Here is a 19,280-nt window from a genome sequence, read left to right as displayed (position 1 = left end):
TATATTTCAAGTCCAAATGCCTCCCCAAGACATCTCCTGATAAGTAGAAAGTATTTTGGTCCTTCTTTTTATCTACCTATACTTAGTGTAATCAATCAATGTTGGGTCAGGCTTCCCTCATCAAAGAACTTGATATTTTGTTGGTTGTAATAGTAAGGGCTAAACATCCAACCCTAGTATAAATCCAGAGGAAGAAAAAAATTTTTCAGCAAATGATAAAAGTTTCAATACAGCATTCCTTTCAATAGTGGTTTATTCATGCATTCCATATGTTAGCATATAAATATATTCTCTCATTGAGTTTCCTGGAGAGAAAGAAGTATTTGTGAAATTAAAAGATTTAATTTCATTAACAGCCATGATATATTCTTACTAAGGAGGCAATTATAAGGCAGCTTTTATTTTAATAAAGCAAATGGTAAATGTCATGAAGGAAATACCATTCAATGAGAGTGTATAACAATGGAATCTGATCTAAATGGTCAAGAAAAACAGGAATCTGATCTAAATGGTCAAGAAGAACAGACCCAAAGTAGTTATATACAATTACGTGCAGCAACTAGGGCCATTCATTTTCAGCTCAAGTCTTCAGAGAACTGGCATGTGTTACTCATAGCTAAATATTTGTTTCTCAAAATATAATGAAAAAATAAAAAATAGAAAAAAAAATATACCCGAGTAAACATGAGATTATTCTGTACTCCTCATGAGTAATCACAATTTTCATAATGCCAAGGCTCAGATTTGTTTTAAGAAACATTTAAGTGAATTCTCATTTTTGTTTAGGTTCAGGTCTCTCTTCCAGACTTTTTCTGAACTCTAGCAGACTAACTGGCTTTAGCGAGGCAAGGATGGGTCCATTGTTCCCATTACTTCAAAAGTTTCCTTGTACAGAGTGCTGAAAAGTTAATACCTCTAGAGAAAACTAATCAGAAGCACAGCTGCTCAATAGGAATGAGAGGCTATGGAAAGCAGAGACCTAGGAATGACAGCGGCCAGACAATTATGGATGATTTTCCAATAGAGCACTGCTTGAAAACGAGGCCAAGAACATTGGGTGTACTGGTCAAGAGAATGTCTCATGTCACTTATGACACCAGATCCCCAGGATGATGTAACTACAATGGTGAGGACTTAGGACTCAGTCTTGTAGGTACCAGTGTGTCACTGGAACTAAGTATTGATTAAAAATTAGAGCTAGATGTCATTCTATTTGATACCTGTCATTTGTAACCAACAAGTGACAAGGATACTGGAGACTTAACTAAGAGCAAAATCTTTAGCTAACAACATTCTCCATTTTCCTCCCCCAGTCCAAAGCAGAGCATTGTGGCCCACACATAATTGGGCATTATGGGATGAGCCTGGGAGAGGGACCCCCTGGGACAATCTGGCCAAACACAGCTGCAAAAAACAAGACTCCCCATCCGGAGAAAGGCTGTGATGGACAGAGAATTGGAAGGGTTTCCGAGAGAAATGGTGAGTTCCTCACTAGAAACACTTGCTACAGGCCGAGCACACAGCAGGGGCCACTCGGACATGAGGCAGGGTAGAGCAGACTTTTCCAGGGATGATGATGCAGCTTGTCCTCTAGGACTGTTCTCCACATTACAGTGGGTAAAATGAGCCATGAGAGTCATGTAATTATTTCCATGGATGTATCTTTGTACATTTTTTTTGTAAATTAAAATTTTTTGACACAAAATTGGCCCCACCAAGCTCTTGTGAATGTCAACACAATTCAAAGATTGGAAAGTGGGGAGTAATCAGTATAAGCCAATTCTGTTGCTTAAATCCATCCCTGTCCTCAGTTAACATCAGTCAGCATCAAATGATCTATAATTCCCTTTCCAGACCAACCACTAGTCTTTTTTTTTTTTTTTTTTTTTTTTTTTTTTTTACTAACTTCAAGTAGAGGTAAAAAGTAAAGAGAGCCCAGTGGCATGGCTCAGCAGTTGAGCATTGACCTATGAACCAGGAGGTCATGGTTCGATTCCTGGTCAGGGCACATGCCCAGGTTGTGGGCTCGATCCCCAGTGTGGGGTGTGTAAGAGGCAGCCAATTGATTATCTCTCATCATTGATGTTTCTATCTCTCTCTCCCCCTCCCTTCCTCTCTGAAATCAATAAAAATATATTTTTTTAAAAAATAAAGACAACTGAAAACAAAAATGTCATCATCTCCCTAGCCAAGAGCAAGAGTGAGAAATATGATACAGTCATTCCAAAGACTTTGCGGAAAGCCTTGTGTGTCTATTCCTTACATTGGTGCTTCAAGAACTGAAAACATATAACAAAGACCATTTGCGAAGACAAAGGCATACTTTTCTTTGTCAAGATTTTGTTTGGGTGGGGGGTATTCCAAGATGGTGGCAAAGGAAGATCCTGAAATCACCTCCTCCCAAGGACACACCCAATCTACAGTTTTATGTGGAACAATTCCCTCTGAAAAAGACCAGAACATTAGCTCCTTCACAACAAACGATAAAAGTGCCACATCAAGGGGAGTAGGAGAAGCAGAGACGTGGTCGTGCCCAAATCTCCATTCCCGGGGGAAGGAGGGGTGGAGACCACAGTCAGGAGAAACCTCACAAATCCAGAGCTTCTTCCCCAGGAGCAACAGGTTCAAGCCCCAATGAGGTACCCGAACTTTGGGACCTGCACTGGAGAGATGGGCCTCACAAGAAATATTAAAGGGACTTTGCTAAGCCGAAAAGAAAGGGCATTACTCAATAGCCAGAAAAAAATATAAAATATAAATCTCACTGGTCAAGGTAAATATATAGTACAGGTAGTGGATTAATCTATAATAATAAAAGGATAATATGCTAATTAGACCGGAAGTCCTTCCAGACATCCTTCCAGATGAAGCTGCGGCTGCAGGCGCCGAGCCCCTTGCATAATTTTCGTGCATCGGGCTTATAAAGCTTATAAGGGGTTAAAGTCACTTATAAAGCTAGTATGAAGGTAAAAGACAAAAGTAGTAAAACAACTATAATTATAATTATTAACTAAGGAATACACAAACTAAAAAATGTTAAAGTAAAAACAAAACATCCATTCTCATATATATCATATCCTAAGCAGGCTTAAGATGGAGAACCAAGCAATGAATTAAAGATCCAAGGACTGGATTCCAAATCATACATCATTCCCACAGAAATGAGGCGTGCCAATTAGCACTGCTTCTTCCATTTGCAGATACAAACCAGCCTTTCAGAAAAGGTCTTGAGAAGGTAAAACTGGATCATGTTCAAACCTAGCAATGAACACACTTGTTCCCAACACCTGGGGAGGTGAGCCTGAGGAAATGGCGATGGTGGTGACATTTGTCATCAACGGCAAGGAGAACTCAGAAAGAAGAGGGAGTCAGAATCCACGGCTGAAAGCCATCTGCGGGCCATGGTTTGAATGGCCCATGATGAGAGCCTCAAGGACACAGTCCACACATGAATCATGTGGTCATTTTTTCAAAACAACCAAGAGCCACAAATAAACACAAGCATCTTCCTGTCTTATTTTCTTTGAAACATTTTACCTTTTTCTCAAAATAAAATATTTGAAATAAATTAATATATTCTAGTGCATTGCCCTGTCCCACACAGTGCCTGCCATGGCATAGGGTATGCTGAATGCCACCCACTTTAGCTGCTAAGTGGAGCCCAGTGGCATTCCCCACCCCGCGTTCCTCTAACATTTACCGTTCATGTCTCACAACCAAGGACCTAACAATTCGATGTCTGATGGGATCAAAAATCCCACAGTCTTGCACCAACTGCTTCATCCCGCCACCCTACGGACCCAGTTACTGTGCTCAGAAAACAGGAGGGTGGTAGGGAAAGACCCAGTGGCTGCTGAACGCAGAGGATCCTGGGTCTACAAAGCTGTACGAGGAAAACATCAAAAACTGCACCAGGAATTCTGCACAGATGAAAACTATGAGACTTCATTCTTGCTACTATTTAATGTGAAAGATGATAAATTCAACATAAAAGCCACAACTTGTACTCTCTCGTCAGATCTCCTCAAAAATAGGTGCAGAAAAGATTGCTAAGATGCTTCTAGGCTTGCCTGTGAAGGAAAAAAAATGTGTTTGGATCATGTTCAAATGCAGCATTGAACACACTTGTTCCCAACACGTGGAAAGGTGAGCCTGAGGACGTCTGTCATCAAACCGCAAGGAGAACTCAGAAAGAGAGTCAGAAACCACAGCTGAGATGCTGTCTGGATGCTATGGACTGAAGTGGCCTCAGGAGAGCCTGGGTGATATCTACTTATTCCCAGGGCTGAGAACCTGGGTGTTCATTATAAACACATACTGGAGAGATCCCCGAGGTCTGCCTGTATCCAATTCCTAACCATACAGTGAGAAAGTGAGAGTGGGAGAGGGAAAGGGAGGATGACTGGACTCCCGGGCAAATAGACAAGTATGTGGCTGCCTATCAGGGAACTGACATGATTCCCCAAATGGAAAGGATTCCCTAGTCTGGCCAGATTTGTAAACTAGAGCCCCAAACTCTCCAACTTCCTATTTCAGGCAGACAAGACGTGGTCCTAAACAGACACAGCCACGCTCTCACTGCCACTGCCCTCACTGAGGAGTTGCCTTTGCCCACCAGTGGCCGGCTTCATAGTGTGGGCCTCCCTCTGTGTCCAGGGCTCAGGCACAGGACACAGGCAGACACTCAGAGAGAATATGTACAAGACCCTCAGGTACCTCTCAACTTTCCCAAGAGGGACAGGGCTTGCCAAGAAAATCAGTATGCACTCACTTTCCTATGCCCACATCTTTGTTATTTTGATGAAATGAAGTTTGATTAAAATGAGCATCATGGACAGATTAAATTTTAAATGATGCAATACAAGGGCAGCTTGACCGTGAAATGAGAGAAATTCTATTCTTTTTAGCACAAAATGGTGGAATTGTGGACTAGTTATCCTATGTAATAATAGAAAAACATGGTAATTAACTGTACCTTCGCTACACTTCCCATTGGCTAATCAGGGCGATATGCAAATTAACTGCCAACCAAGATGGTGGCTGGCAGCCATGCAGCTGAAGCGAGCAGGAGGTTTGCTTGCTCCAGTGATGGAGGAAGTCAAGGTTCCCCACCTGCCGTGGCCTGGCTCTGAGCTCTGAAAGCAACTAGGTTTCAATTATAGAAGCTAAACAAACCCCAGAAACCTGCTTTCAGCCAGCGGAGGCCTCAGAGCAGTGACAGCAACAAAGTTTCAATTATAGAAAGTTAATAAATCCCAGAATTAAAAAAAAGAAAAGAAATAAAGGAGAGGCTGAGAGCTTCAGTCGCCAGCCAGCCTGAAAACGGCCCTCAGCCCTTCACCCAGACTGGCCAGGCACCCCAGTGGGGACCCCCACCCTAAAGGGGGTATGACCAGCCTGAAACAGCCATCAGCCCCTCATCCAGGCTGGCCAGGCATCCCAGGGAGGACCCCCACCCTGAAGGGGATGTGACCAGCTGAAAACAACCATCAGCCTCTCACCCAGGCTGGCCAGGCACCCAAGCGGGACCCCCACCCTGATCCAGGACACCATTCAGGGCAAACCAGCCAGCTCCCACCCGTGCACCAGGCCTCTATCCTATATAGTAAAAAGGTAATATGCAAACTGACCCTAACAGCAGAAAGACTGGGAATGACTGGTCACTATGACACACACAGACCACTAGGGGGCAGACGCTCAATGCAGGAGCTGCCCTCTGGTGGTCAGTGCACTCCCAGATGGGGGAGCTCTGCTCAGCCACAAGCCAGGCTGATGGCTGCCAGTACAGCGGTGGTGGTGGGAGCCTCTCCTGCCTCCTCAGCAGCGCTAAGGAAGTCCGACTGCAGCTTAGGCCTGCTCCCCGCTGGCAAGTGGACATTTCCCGAGGGCTCCTGGGCTGCCAGAGGGAAGTCTGATTGCCAGCTTAGGCCCAATCCCCCGGGGAGCAGGCCTAAGCCAGCAGGTGGTCATCCCCCGAGGGGTCCCAGACTGCGAGAGGGCACAGGTCGGGCTGAGGGACCCCCCCCCCCAAGTGCACAAATTTTTGTGCACCAGGCCTCTAGTTTCCATATAACTGTAGGTCTTTTTGTGCATCTGCTGGCAGGATGACATCCTCCTCCCCATCACCCAACCCCTAAGTCACTTCCCTTTCACTAACACACAAAGACTAAACAAGAAGGTTTAGGGAAATTCCCTAAATATCTAAAGACAGCCCTGATTATAGGACCCAGAAATGGTACCACTAAAGCAGTGGTCGGCAAACTGCGCCTCGCGAGCCACATGCGGCTCTTTGGCCCCTTGAGTGTGGCTCTTCCTAAGCCTTAGGAGTACCCGAATTAAGTTAATAACAATGTACCTACCTACATAGTTTAAGTTTAAAAAATTTGGCTCTCAGAAGAAATTTCAATCGTTGTACTGCTGATATTTGGCTCTGTTGACTAATGAGTTTGCCGACCACTGCAAGGAGTGAATCTTGAAGCAGATTCTAATGAAAATGACCTAGTACTCTAGTTTACAATCAAGCATGCTCAAGTTCCAGTGATAACCACCATGGGGATTTTAATTCTCTGTGGCCAATTAGCTTAGTTAGAGAGTTCCATTGGGACTGAGGTCATGGCTTCAGTGCTTTCTAAACCGAATCTGGATTTGATTAATTCTATGTCTACAGATCATACTAGCAATTTCACAAATTGCACAAAAGGCAATGGGCAAACTCACATCGGTCAATTCTCCCAAACGAAAACAGTTGAACAGGCCTAGATCTGTGGTCAGAAGTCTGAGGCTGAGATTCTGGTTCTAGGTTCTTGCTATGTGACCTTGGACAAGTCACTTAATTGTTCTGAGGCTAAGTGGCCTCACCTGTGAAATAAATGTTTAAAATATCTGTTTTACAGGACTGTTCTGAAGATCAAGAAAATCATGTATGTGAAAACACTTGGCAAATGTGCTCAATTATCCAATAGCTGTTATGTAAAAATAATTATCATTGAGGAACCGGCTCACTTACCATTAGAGTGAAAAATAGCACATTGCTAATAAAAGAGAAAAATGGTAAAAAAAAAAAAAAAAAAAGAAAAATAGCACATTGTAAATTTGCATAAAATACCGCTGTACTTATATAAATATTTGTTGAATTAAAGAAAGAATAAAGGGATAAAGTGCCATTTTTGTACTTTTCAGCAGAGAATTCCTTTGCGAGTCAATTAGCCCAGTGGTTTCCAAGAGGTCTTTCTGCAAAAGCCCAGGGATCGCTGAAGGGGCAGCTGCGCGGAGCAGAGGGGAGACAGAGCTCCAGACAGCTCCCCTGCTTCAGAGCATCTCCCGGCACAAGCAGGGTTTTCAGACTGCGAAATCTACAACAAACGAAGTCAGCTCACCCAGAGCTGCTCTATACTCAGGTCCTGGCGTGGCTCCCTGCTGCGGCCTAGCACTGCTTTGGCATCCCTCTCTTAAAACAGAAGAGGAAATGGCATCGATGTTGTAGTTCACCAAGCACCCTAAATCTCAGGCAGCTCCCAATTTGGTCATCAGAGTGAAGCGTAAATATTCTGATGTCTCTAAAGACTTATTTTGATTTAATTGTGGAAGCCAAATATTCTCTGACAGGCTCTGGAAGGACAAATGGAAGGGCTGTAGCTATTTCCAACTTTTCCAGGCACCTCCTTGTCTACGGGCATCCATGGCCAGTGAGCTGTCTCGGCAGGCCGACTGAAATACTGGGAAGAACACCTAAACTGGGAGTCAAGAGATGAACTTGGTCACAGTACCAGGACCAACCCGATGTGGTCTTTGACAAAACTCTAGACTCTAGATCAGTGATGGCGAACCTTTTGAGCTCGGCGTGTCAGCATTTTGAAAAACCCTAACTTAACTCTGGTGCCGTGTCACTTATAGAAATTTTTTTATCTTTGCAACCATAGTAAAACAAAGACTTATATTTTTGATATTTATTTTATATATTTAAATGCCATTTAACAAAGAAAAATCAACCAAAAATATGAGTTCGCGTGTCACCTCTGACACGTGTATCATAGGTTCGCCATCACTGCTCTAGATCATCCTGAAACAATGACCAGAGGATCGCCTCACCTCCTCTGATTGCAGAAGCACTATGACCGACCGCTGAATTAGTGACGTTATGTGAGGGGATCACCCTGACAAAAGCTCCTGGAGGAGCACACGTGTTGCAAGGCTTACTTCCCCCCGTACACTGCAGGATACCAAATATGCCAAGACTTCAGGACAACACAGAAACACTCGGTGACTGGCTCCAAGATTCACCATCATGCCGCAGCTTCCTGTGCGAGAACAGCTGTCCTGGGAATGTGGAGCACACAGCTCGTCATTTTTTCACTGAGTTGTTAAGAATAGTTTTGTTTCTTGAAGGAAAAACTGATTCCATTAAAAAAAATTGTAGGATAGTGTCCTGCTAGCCATGTTTCACATATGAAAAATAGGGGGCCCAGCTGGCATGGCTCAGTGGTTGAGCGTCGACTATGAACCAGAAGGTCATGGTTCAATCCCGGTCAGGGCACATGCCCAGGTTTGCAGGTTTGATCCCCAGTAGGGAGCGTGCAGGAGGCAGCCAATCAATGATTCTCTCTCATCATTGATGTTTCTATCTCTCTTGCCTTCTCCTTTCCTCTCTGAAATCAATAAAAAATGTATATATCAACTATATATATATAGTGGGCCCTAGCTGGTTTGGCTCAGTGGGTAGAGCTTCAGCCTGTGGACTGAAGGGTCCAAGGTTCGATGCCAGCCAAGGGCATGTACCTTGGTTGCAGGTTCCCCGGCCCTAGTCAAGGTACATGCAGGAGGCAATCAATTGATGTGTTTCTCTCACATTGATCTCTCTCTGTGTCTCTCCCTCTCCTTTCCATTCTCTCTAAAAATCAATGGGAAAATATCCTCTGATGAGGATTAACAAAACAAAAAAACAGACAAACAAAAAAGAAATAGGGGATTATGAAGACTCCAGAACACTGTTTCTCTTTAAATTGATACATAAGCTTTCATTAAAAATAAAATTTAGCATGGAAGATATGCGGAAATTACAGAAGTTTACTTTTTCTTCTCAAGAGCAATGAGTCCAGGCCATATGCAATAATCATTATAAATAAAGATTCTGCTTTGCTACGTGCTTTATCTTGGCCCTAAAGAAAACCATCTATTTATACTCAGTCTGCTCCTATCACTGTTTATTAGACGTAGATACAACAGGCCTTCGCCTGCTCGTCACTGCCATTGCTCACACGTCCTCTCACAAAGCCAAACTGACCTCAGAAACTCAAACCCCATCCATTCATTAATCTTTTGGCGCCACATCCTGGGAGGTCAGTATCTGGCCATGGTCTTCGGTTTCATACGCTGTGCAGTATTTGTATCACGTGAACTTGAGCTAAATAACTCAGTCTTGGAAATCAGCCTGAAAATGTCATTTGGCTTACAGAAATACTACTTGGCCTGCAGACTATACACGGGGCCAGCACGCAGGAACTCAGCCTGCCCTTTGCTTACCCTCCCTCCCCAGTCGCACAGAGCTGAGACCACAGAAGAAAGAAATAAGCTGCATTATCTCTGAAGTATGTTTCAGGTACTAACTTTTTACTCCAAAAGAACATTCTGTCTTCACTGCTTGACACTATTCTGTTCTATTTTGTATTCTTTTGTGTCTCAAAGGTTTTAGGCTTTTCAGAAATTTCCCTTTAAAATTCAGGTGCCTGGAGACAGGGGTGAGGTCTGAGGGAAGATGGGTCATTGTAACAGCTTGAGTTGAAGAATTGAAGAATCTAAGAAAAAGACATGCTGAGGGCCCAGTCAGCATGGCTCAGTGTTTGAGCATGGACCTACGAACCAGGAGGTCATGGTTGGATTCCCGGTCAGGGCACATGCCCGGGTTGTGGGCTCGATCCCCAGTGTGGGACGTGTAAGAGGCAGGCAATCAATGATTCTCTGTCATCAGTGATGTTTCTAGCTCTCTCTACCTCTCCCTTCCTCTCTGAAATCAACAAAAGAAAGAAAAGGAAAAAAAAAAACATGCTGAGGGAGGAAGTGAAAAATCAACATTGCCTATCTCATAATTTTACCTCCTCATATTATTTATCAAAAATGCAAACCCATTTGCCTTCAGAAAACACTAAATTTCTATCTTCAAAAAATAAACAAAACATCTCCAAATGATTAGAGACACCTCACGTCTTATTTCTTCCTACGAAATTAGCAATTTTCTGAGACATCAATGAGAAGCATTGTATCTGGCCATCTTTGGGGTTTCCCTCTAAACTGGAACAATCTATAATAATAAAAGCATAATATGCTAATTAGACTGGACAGCTGAATGACCTTCCGGGTGTCCTTCCAAACAACCTTCCGGACGAAGCTGGGGCTGTGAGGGCCAAGCCCCTTGCACAAATTTTGTGCATTGGGCCTCTAGTTAACAATAATTAAGAAAACGAGAATGGTGGCAGCTTGTGATCATCCCATCCTGATCCAGTTGACCAGGGTGTTTCATTCGACTCCCAGAACTTGGTCTGTTAATCCAGGCATGCTCACATGTATTTACAGAAAATGACGATCCCAAAGCCTCAGTTCCATGCACTCACTCTACAAAAGCAGATCTGCTAGGGCAGTGGTTCTCAACCCTCCTGAGGCCACGACCTTTTAATACAGCTCCTCATGTTATGGTGACCCCCAATTTCATTGTTACAAATTGAACATAATTAAGGCATAGTGATGAATCACAAAAACAATATGTAATTACATATGTGTTTTCCGATGGTCTTAGGCGAACCCTGTGAAAGGGCCGTTTGACCCCCAAAGGGGTCGCGACCCACAGGTTGAGAACCGCTGTGCTAGAGTATGTTCCTTTGGTGCTCTTTCGCAATCTCCTCCTCCCTCTTTAAGAAAAGACAGGCAAACATTTCACCATCTATTACTTACGTGGCTCATGACCCACAAATGTCAAAACTTCTGGGACTGCAAACAAAGAAAAGTTTTCCAATGTCTTCACCAGTTCTGAGAAAATAAATTATTCTAATGATACTATAACAAATTCTTTTGCAAATCAGGTGGTTTTAAATTCTTTGCTTTTAGAAAGAACTTTTACCATCTGCAGTACCCTGGAGGGACCTGGAGAGTGTGATGCTAAGTGAAATAAGCCAGTCAGAGAAAGATCAGTGCCACGTGATCTCACTCATATGTGGAATCTAATGAACAAAATGAACTGATGAACAAAATAGATCCAGAGACATAGAAGCATGGACCAGACTGACGAATTTCAAAGGGAAGGACGTGGGGAGAGGGGGAGAGGGGTTGGGAGTGATTAACCGGGTAACTTATATGCATGTCATGAAAATACAGCACAGTTTACAGAGGGTGTTCCCCTAAAATAAAAAGTTAAATAAAGAAAAAGAAAACTTTCTCAATGTATTCACTTAGTGCATCTTTAATGAACAGTGGAAAATATGACAGAACAAGTCTCTACCCTTATGAAGCTTATAGTGTAGGGGGACAAGAGAAACCACCAATAAGTAAACAAAAAGACGGTATTTCCACTTAGACAGTGACATGGTGTGGTGACATACAAAGGTCTAGGGAAAGAATCAATAGGAACAGAGACTGAGTAATAGGTTCAAAGGCCATGAACCAGGAATACATCAGTGTGTCCAAACCATGGAGAAAGAGGCAGTGCGGCTGAAGTTCCAAGAGAGAGTGATGAAAAATGAAGTCATCGAACAGGCCCGAGCCAGGTCAAGTAGACCTTGTAGGCTGAGGTATAGAGTTGGGCTTTTATTTTAAATGTATTGAGAAGTCACTGGGAGGTTTTAAGCAAAAGAGTGATAATTTGGTTTATGTTTTCATATGGTCATTCTGACAGGTGTGTTGCTATGGAAACTGAAAGTAATCTGATCGATATGTCCTGAATAAAAGAACAGCCGCAACCAAGCAGGTCGAGGGCAAAATGGGAGAGAGGCTGGAGCAAGGGGTGAGACACCGGGAGAAACGGCTTGGCGACAGAATGCAGTGTCAGTCCAGCGTGACATCACAAGCAGTCTGTCCTGAGAAAAGGGTCTTCCTTACTCACGCCTTTCTCCCTGCTACTCTACATTCCTTAGTACCCACAGGCCTCGTCTGGCCCCTCGCTGTCCAAATGCCCGCACTACTCATGCCTTATGTGCCAAGGTAATCAACTATGTATTCTATGAACCCCCCGATTCTACTGACACTAAAATGACAGTCTTCTAACAAGTACAAGTACATATGCATTTTAAAAACTTTTTAGAAAACATGAATAGCAACTGAGAAAGTTTACATAACTACGCAATGGATTTTAGATAATATGTGAGAATGGCGGGAATAGGCAAGAGTACTCTCCCTCTATAATTCTCTTCTGTAGCATCAAGCATAATGTCTGGTATACAGATATTTAGAAAAGTATGAATTAATACATTTTATACAATGGAGTGCATTTTTGCCTTTCTTTGAAAAATAAGATCATTTGTTCTTCTTATAATGTGATCATTTCTATATATTTCTTTACGTTTAGTCCCAGAAAACAGACAACGTAAAGGTGTAATGAAAAAAATTAACTATTCTCCCAAAAAAGAAAGCTACCAATGTCTGAGTATCTCACCTAAGATCAAGCTAGTTCCACAAACACTACTCTAAGTCATTGATAGCAAAGCCGAGTGACTCGATAAATCATAGGTTTTAAATGTGACACAAGTTCTAATGCTACTACTGTTAAGAAATAAAGAGATGAATAAAGAGAGGGCTTTAGATAGAAAACAAATATTTTTAATTCAATCAGCACAGTGATCTCTGATGTGCAAGGAACCGCGGGGAAAGAAGAAGATGCTCCAAGTTCATTTGGAGATTAGCTGTATATGAGACACCCGGATCATCTTGCAATGACCTAATCAGGCAGCACTTACAGTGTGAGAGACACATGGGTTCACAAAACTATTTATCAGCCAATTCCTCTCATAATTATAGACTCAGACCAGACACTTGCTCTCCCTACCAAGCTGCCTTAAGGCATCACACGGTGCAAATCAATAGGGGACATTACCTCACATTTGGGAACGTCTCCAGACGGAGCCACTCCTCATTCGTTCAGTGTCATCTGGGAATAAGGGAAGCCACGTAAATAAATGTTGGCGTACCTGGAGCTTACGTTTGCATGCTGAAACATGTCTTACTGATTTCCTAAGATACTGAAACATGTGACTGCTCTCCAGCAGAGGACATGGTTATATCTGCACTGTTCTGGATTCAAATCATGTCACTGCAATATCCTCAGTGATGAAATGGGAATTGCTCCTGTACTCGTTACCCTGAGAGTCGCCTCCCCCTTCATTTGGCAGCAGCTATAAGAGCAGTTCTTCCTTTTTACCACCATATAATTTGCTGCTTCTAGTCACCAATAAACTAAGAAATCATGCTGCCGCTGATTATTTTTATGAGAAAATTGATCATGAATTCACAGCAGTATTTCCAACTCAAATATATAACTACAGAGCTTTAATTCTTTGGTTTTATATTTTTATCTCTTTCTCTTACATTGAAAATATTACTTAGTAATGACATAAGTATACCTGTTTATTAGCATTATCTTACTACATATTACACGCACATACGTACATAATAGGTTGGTTAAAAATGACAGCACTGGGTGTCAGCATCAGGGTGGTGAGAAGGCCTCTTTGTATCTACCCTTAAGTCTACAACTGGTCTCACATCCGTAACCCAACCAAGTTCCTGTGCTCCACACACGAGCAGGCCCGAGGTCCACCCTTCAGTCCATCTGAACAGGAGGCAGGGCAGGAGGTGGAAAAGGGACAGTGCTCACAGATGCAGTGCCCCAGCTGCTGCACCTGAGCCCAGGACCCCCTACACGGAGTGGTGGGCTAGGGGTGCATCCCCCACACTATGGCCCAGAGGAGGGACAGAAGCAACATCTGCACCTGAGAATCAAACTCCTCCCCTCAAAGGGTTTTTGGAGGAGCCCAGGAGCAGCAACAGAGGGGCCTCTACAAGCCTTCAAGCTGTAGCACCCGGTACCAGTGACCACAGGGATCCAGGCAGTAGTGCAACAGGCTCTGGAACCTTCCCGCTGGGCACAGCCCACTACCACAACAGGAGTACTGCAATCCCCTGACCACAGCAAAGCACCCCCCGCCCCCCCCCCCCCCCACACACACACACACACACAAGCTCTAGAGGTGAAAGTACTGCAGGTAAGAAAACACAAAAACTTGCACTACAGCACCATCTACTGGAAAACTGAATAGACTGAAAAACAAGGTACGCTTCGTGGCTCTGTAAGAGAAAGGAGGACAAGGAGCAAACCACAGCCCCCAAGACTGGGGAAAGGAGCAGGTGAAAAGTTATGGCCCCCTGTGGTTCCCCAAGGGGAACCAGGGCCAGGGCAGGAAGCCCCAAACTGTAATTGTGGACAACTCTGAGAGTTAAAAACTCCACCAACACTGCCCTAACTGGTTTGGCTCAGTGGATAGAGCATTGGCCTGCGGACTGAAGGGTCCCAGGTTTGATTTCAGTCAAGGGCATGTACCTTGGTTGCGGGCACATACCCAGTGTGCAGAAGGCAGCTGATCAATGTTTCTCTATCATCGATGTTTCTAATTCTCTATCCCTCTCCCTTCCTCTCTGTAAAAAATCAATTAAAAACAACAACAACAAACTCCACGAACCCTTAACAAAATTAACTCAAAATGGAACCTAGACCTAAATGCAAATGCACATCTATAAAACTCCCGGAAGGTAACACAAGAGAAAATCTAGATGACCTTGAGTGTGATGGTGCCCTTTTAGAAAACAACCCCCAAAGACAAGATTCATAGAAAAATAATTGATAAGTTGGACTGCTTTAAAATTAAAAACTTCTCTGTGAAAGACAATATCAAGAGAATTACAAGACAAGCCACAGACTGGGAGAAAAAATTTTCAAGACACATCTGATGAAAGACTATTGTCTAAATATACAAAGAACTCTTAAAACTCAACCATAAGCAGCCTGATTAAAAAATGGGCCAAAAACCTCAATGAATACCTCACCAAAGAAGATATACAGATGTCAAATAAACATATTCACATTTCCCTGATGACATATGAAGCTCCAGGTCATATGTCATCAGGGAAATGCAAATTCAAGCAACACTGAGATACCACTACACAACTATTAGACTAGCCAAAATCCAAAACACCGACAACACTAAATGTTGGCAAGGATGTGGAGCAATCGGAACTCTCATTCACTGCTGGTGGGAATGCAAAATGGTACAGCCACTTTGGAAGACAGTTTGGCAGTTTCTTACAAAACTAAACATACTCTTATCCTATGATCCAGCAACCATGTTCCTTAGTATTTATCCAAAGAAGTTGAAAACTCTGTCCACCCAAAAATCTGCACAGGGATGTTTATAAACGCTTTATGAATTGCAGTTATGAATAAATGTGGTACATCTACATGATAAAATATTATTCAGCATTAAAAAGAAATGAGCTATCAAGCCATGGAAGACATGGAGTAAACTTAAATGTACATCACTAAGTGAAAAAAGCCAATCTGAGAAGGCTACATACTGTATGATTTTAACCATATGACATTCTGGAAAAGGCAAAACTATGGAGATAATAAAAAGATCAGGTTGCAGAGCACAAAGAATTTTTAGGGCAGTGAAAATACTCTGGTGATATCATAATGATAGATATAGGCCATTATACATTTGTCCAAACTCATGGAATGTACAATACCAGGAGTGAACCCGGATGTAAACCATGAACTTTGGGTGGTTATGATGTATCTCAACATAGGTTCCTCCTTGGCGAAAAAAAAAAAAAGTATCATTCTATTGAGTGATATTGACAATGGGGGAGGCTATGAAGGGAGAGAGGGAGGAGTTATACGGGAAATTTGTATACCTCCATCTTATTTTTATTGTAAACCTAAAGCTGCTCTAAAAAATACCTTTAAAAGTTAACTGCAAATGTGGGGAAGAAAGGAGACCTGTTTAACATAGTTCCTTTTTTAAAAATGTTTTTATTGATTTCAGAGAGAGGAAGGAAGAGGGAGCTAGAAATAGAAACATCAATGATGAGAAAGAATCATCGATCGGCTGTGTCCTGCATGCCCCTGTCATTTTAGTGTTAGTAGAATCAGGTTGCTTCCCTTGAACACATAGCTGAAGTGAACCTTACTGAGGAAATAAACATTCTGAGATAAGCCACAACAATGTAGATGGGGACTTTGAAACCTAGTCCGCTACCCATGATATCCGATATCCGGCAGGGGAGCTTTGAAACCTACTGGGGAAGGGTATAAAACCTTTGAGCCCCTACCGGGAAGTGCGCTCAGACTTAGTTGAGCTGCCCACTTGCAAATTCACTTACTTTGCTTCAACACTGCTTTCTGTCACTCATTTGAATTCCTTCTGTAGAGACTGACAAGAACCAAGGATGGGAGAATCCCCTCTGACTCAGGGGTCTGTCTAGAAACACATTGGCAATGACTAATTAAGAAGTTTAAAATATAAAGTCAAATAAATTATATTCTAACTCTTTTACTGTCCAAAACAGCCAGGTCTTCCAATAAAGGAGAACTCAATAAATTACATTTACAAAGAGAAGCTAAATCAACCAAGCAGCTCCCGGCTGCCACAGGAAGATCAGAGGAAGTTATTATTAGAAACTAGGGAAAGACATATTAGAAACCACAGCAAAGGCCTTGGATATTTAAAAACTCAAATAGTTTCCATGAGGGTTTAAAGTCAGAGCCAAATGTGTCCAAACATTGAATACACTGAATACACAGAGACAAATCAGATTCAAAATTCGTAAATAAGAGATGCATGGAAGAAGAACCCCTTAGAAAATGCATGTGAAGATACTGAGGAACTAAAGGGGCGGGTGGGGGGGATACAGAGGGCATTTTTGCTAGAGAATATTGCATAGGTCACTTTTTCTGCACTATACTGTAAGGTCCGCATTTCACACAAAAATTAAAGAACTTTGCTAGCAGATAAAGGTTATAGGAAAATGTTTTATTTCACCATAAATATTTATATTTCAAGACACACTCTAGACCCCATAACAAAAGATTTTTTAAAAGGCAGGCCCTAAATAAATAAATAAATAAATAAATAAATAAATAAATGGTAGGCCCTAATAGAAAGCTGTGTTTAGCTCCCCCTTAAAACTCAAAAAGGCCATTTGAAATAAGCAATTGTGGAAACATGCCCACGGGGCCACAGGACTTCTGTCAGAAGCCTCTGGATGGCCTGTATCCCTCCTCACAGCTTCCCCCCACTTCCATGCCACATGGCCCCGAAGCTCTCTTCCAGAACAGCATCTCCCCGAAGGTCACAATGCCCACTTCTTCTGAGACACACTAAGCACACACAACGAGCACATTCACCGAAAAGTGCCCATTGTAAAGCCCAGCACACAGTCTGTTCTCAGCAAAACCATGTAGAATGAATGAACAAACTTGCTGCGGTAAATGGAGGTATCGGGCCCAGGGCCCTTTCCTTTCTTTTTTTAAAATTCTTTATTGTTGAAAGTATTATATATGTCCCCTTCCCTCCCACCATTGTCCTCTTCCAGCCTGCCCTCGCCCTCCCGCTTCTTTTAACAAATTTAAAACTCTTCAGCTACAAATAGTTTAGAATTCAAATTAGGTCCTCTAGCACAGTACAATTTGATCCAAACCCCAGAATATCTCTAAAGTTATATCTTTGAAAATTACCTTGTGAAATCATTCAAAATAGAAATCATTCAAATACAGAAATTCTACTATGTTCTCAACATTATCCCTTCATCTGAAACCAATGCTATAATCACAGCCTCCTAGCAAGTTCCCGAAACCTTCACATGATGTTAGTTAGTGTACTTGGAACACCTGCACACTGCTTCAAGTTATTTTTGCCTTTAGAGGTGATGAATTTTCCCTGGGTTATCCAAACACTTCTCCCCATCTGGGCTCCTATTGGGATCCATAAGAGAACTTCTGAATTTATCTGGTCCTTAATTAAGGTTGTAGTCATGGCCACCATTGTACTTTTCCTCTAACCAATATAACCGACCTGTACAGAGTGTCTAATACTTTATTAAATGGACAAATAGATCGCCAAGCCTCAGTCGCTCCTGTAATAACAATATATCATTAGATAAAAGATTGTCTTTCCATATAGGAGTCTCCTCCCTCTCCTACCTCAGCCATCCGTACACCGTAACAAACTTCCATCAAAACCAAGGCTGCACCCTAACCGGTTTGGCTCAGTGGATAGAGAGTCGGCCTGTGGACTCAAGGGTCCCAGGTTCGATTCCGGTCAAGGGCATGTACCTTGGTTGCGGGCATATCCCAGTAGGGGATGTGCAGGAGGCAGCTGATCAACGTTTCTAACTCTCTATCCCTCTCCCTTCCTCTCTGTAAAAAAATCAATAAAATATATTTTTAAAAAACCAAAAAAACACACACACCAAGGCTGCAAGGGAAAGATGAGCTAGACAGAGCACGTGACATTCTTTCTTTTTAGGCTAACAGCCTGGTTTCCATTATCTTCACACGCATTTCTTTTAGGGCCGGGCTGTTTTTAAATATTCTGTTATGAGGTTTGGAATGTGTCTTACGATATAAACATTTATGATAAAGGAAACATAGTCATACAGTTTTACAGTCAAGCCTCTCCCTGGACATTATACGCTTATTTATTGCCAGCAGAGCTCCCCAGGGTGAGGGAGAAGCAGGGGTCTGAGGTGGATCACTGACATGTCTAAGGGTAAATCTCCATTATATTTAAACGCAATGCTCCCAGCATTGCTGCGCAGGGCACTTGATGCCCCGGTGCAGTTGGCTAATGATCTTCCGATCTTAACTTTTTCAAGCCCTTTAAGTCCCCAAATTACAACAGGGTCCCACATTAGCTGAGACGATGAAAAGTGTGAGTGACTGAATCACAACCAAACTCCGGGACAGCACCTGCTTCCTTCACTGTCCCTCTTTAAGACACGCTAACCACTGCCTTCAGGCGGCCACAGCCAAACCCCGTGCACCAAGCAGCGAGTCTGGACAACTGTGTCCTGCTCTGCCTCAGAGCCTCGGCTCCCAGCAGAGCTTGCTAACTATTAAGCTATCCTATAGCTCGTCGGGCGCCAAGTCCAGGTTGAAGCCAGGCAAAGCCAGTCTCCTGGGAAGAGCTGTGGACAACGGAGAGCAAACTGGCTCAAGGCCAAGGAAAAAGAACAGAAAACAAGGGCTT

At 42.8% G+C, this 19,280-nt stretch overlaps 1 long non-coding RNA gene across 1 annotated transcript in view; it reads right to left on the bottom strand.

Moving 5' to 3' along the window:
• Positions 1–19,280, bottom strand: part of LOC132233779 (uncharacterized) — a 99,800-nt gene that overhangs the window by 9,642 nt on the left and 70,878 nt on the right. The window lies entirely within an intron of this gene.

The sequence above is a fragment of the Myotis daubentonii genome, chromosome 4, assembly GCF_963259705.1.
Source record: "Myotis daubentonii chromosome 4, mMyoDau2.1, whole genome shotgun sequence".
Classification (NCBI taxonomy): Eukaryota; Metazoa; Chordata; class Mammalia; order Chiroptera; family Vespertilionidae; genus Myotis; species Myotis daubentonii.
Note: the sequence above shows the minus strand (reverse complement) of the source record. Positions and strands in the feature narration are given on the sequence as shown.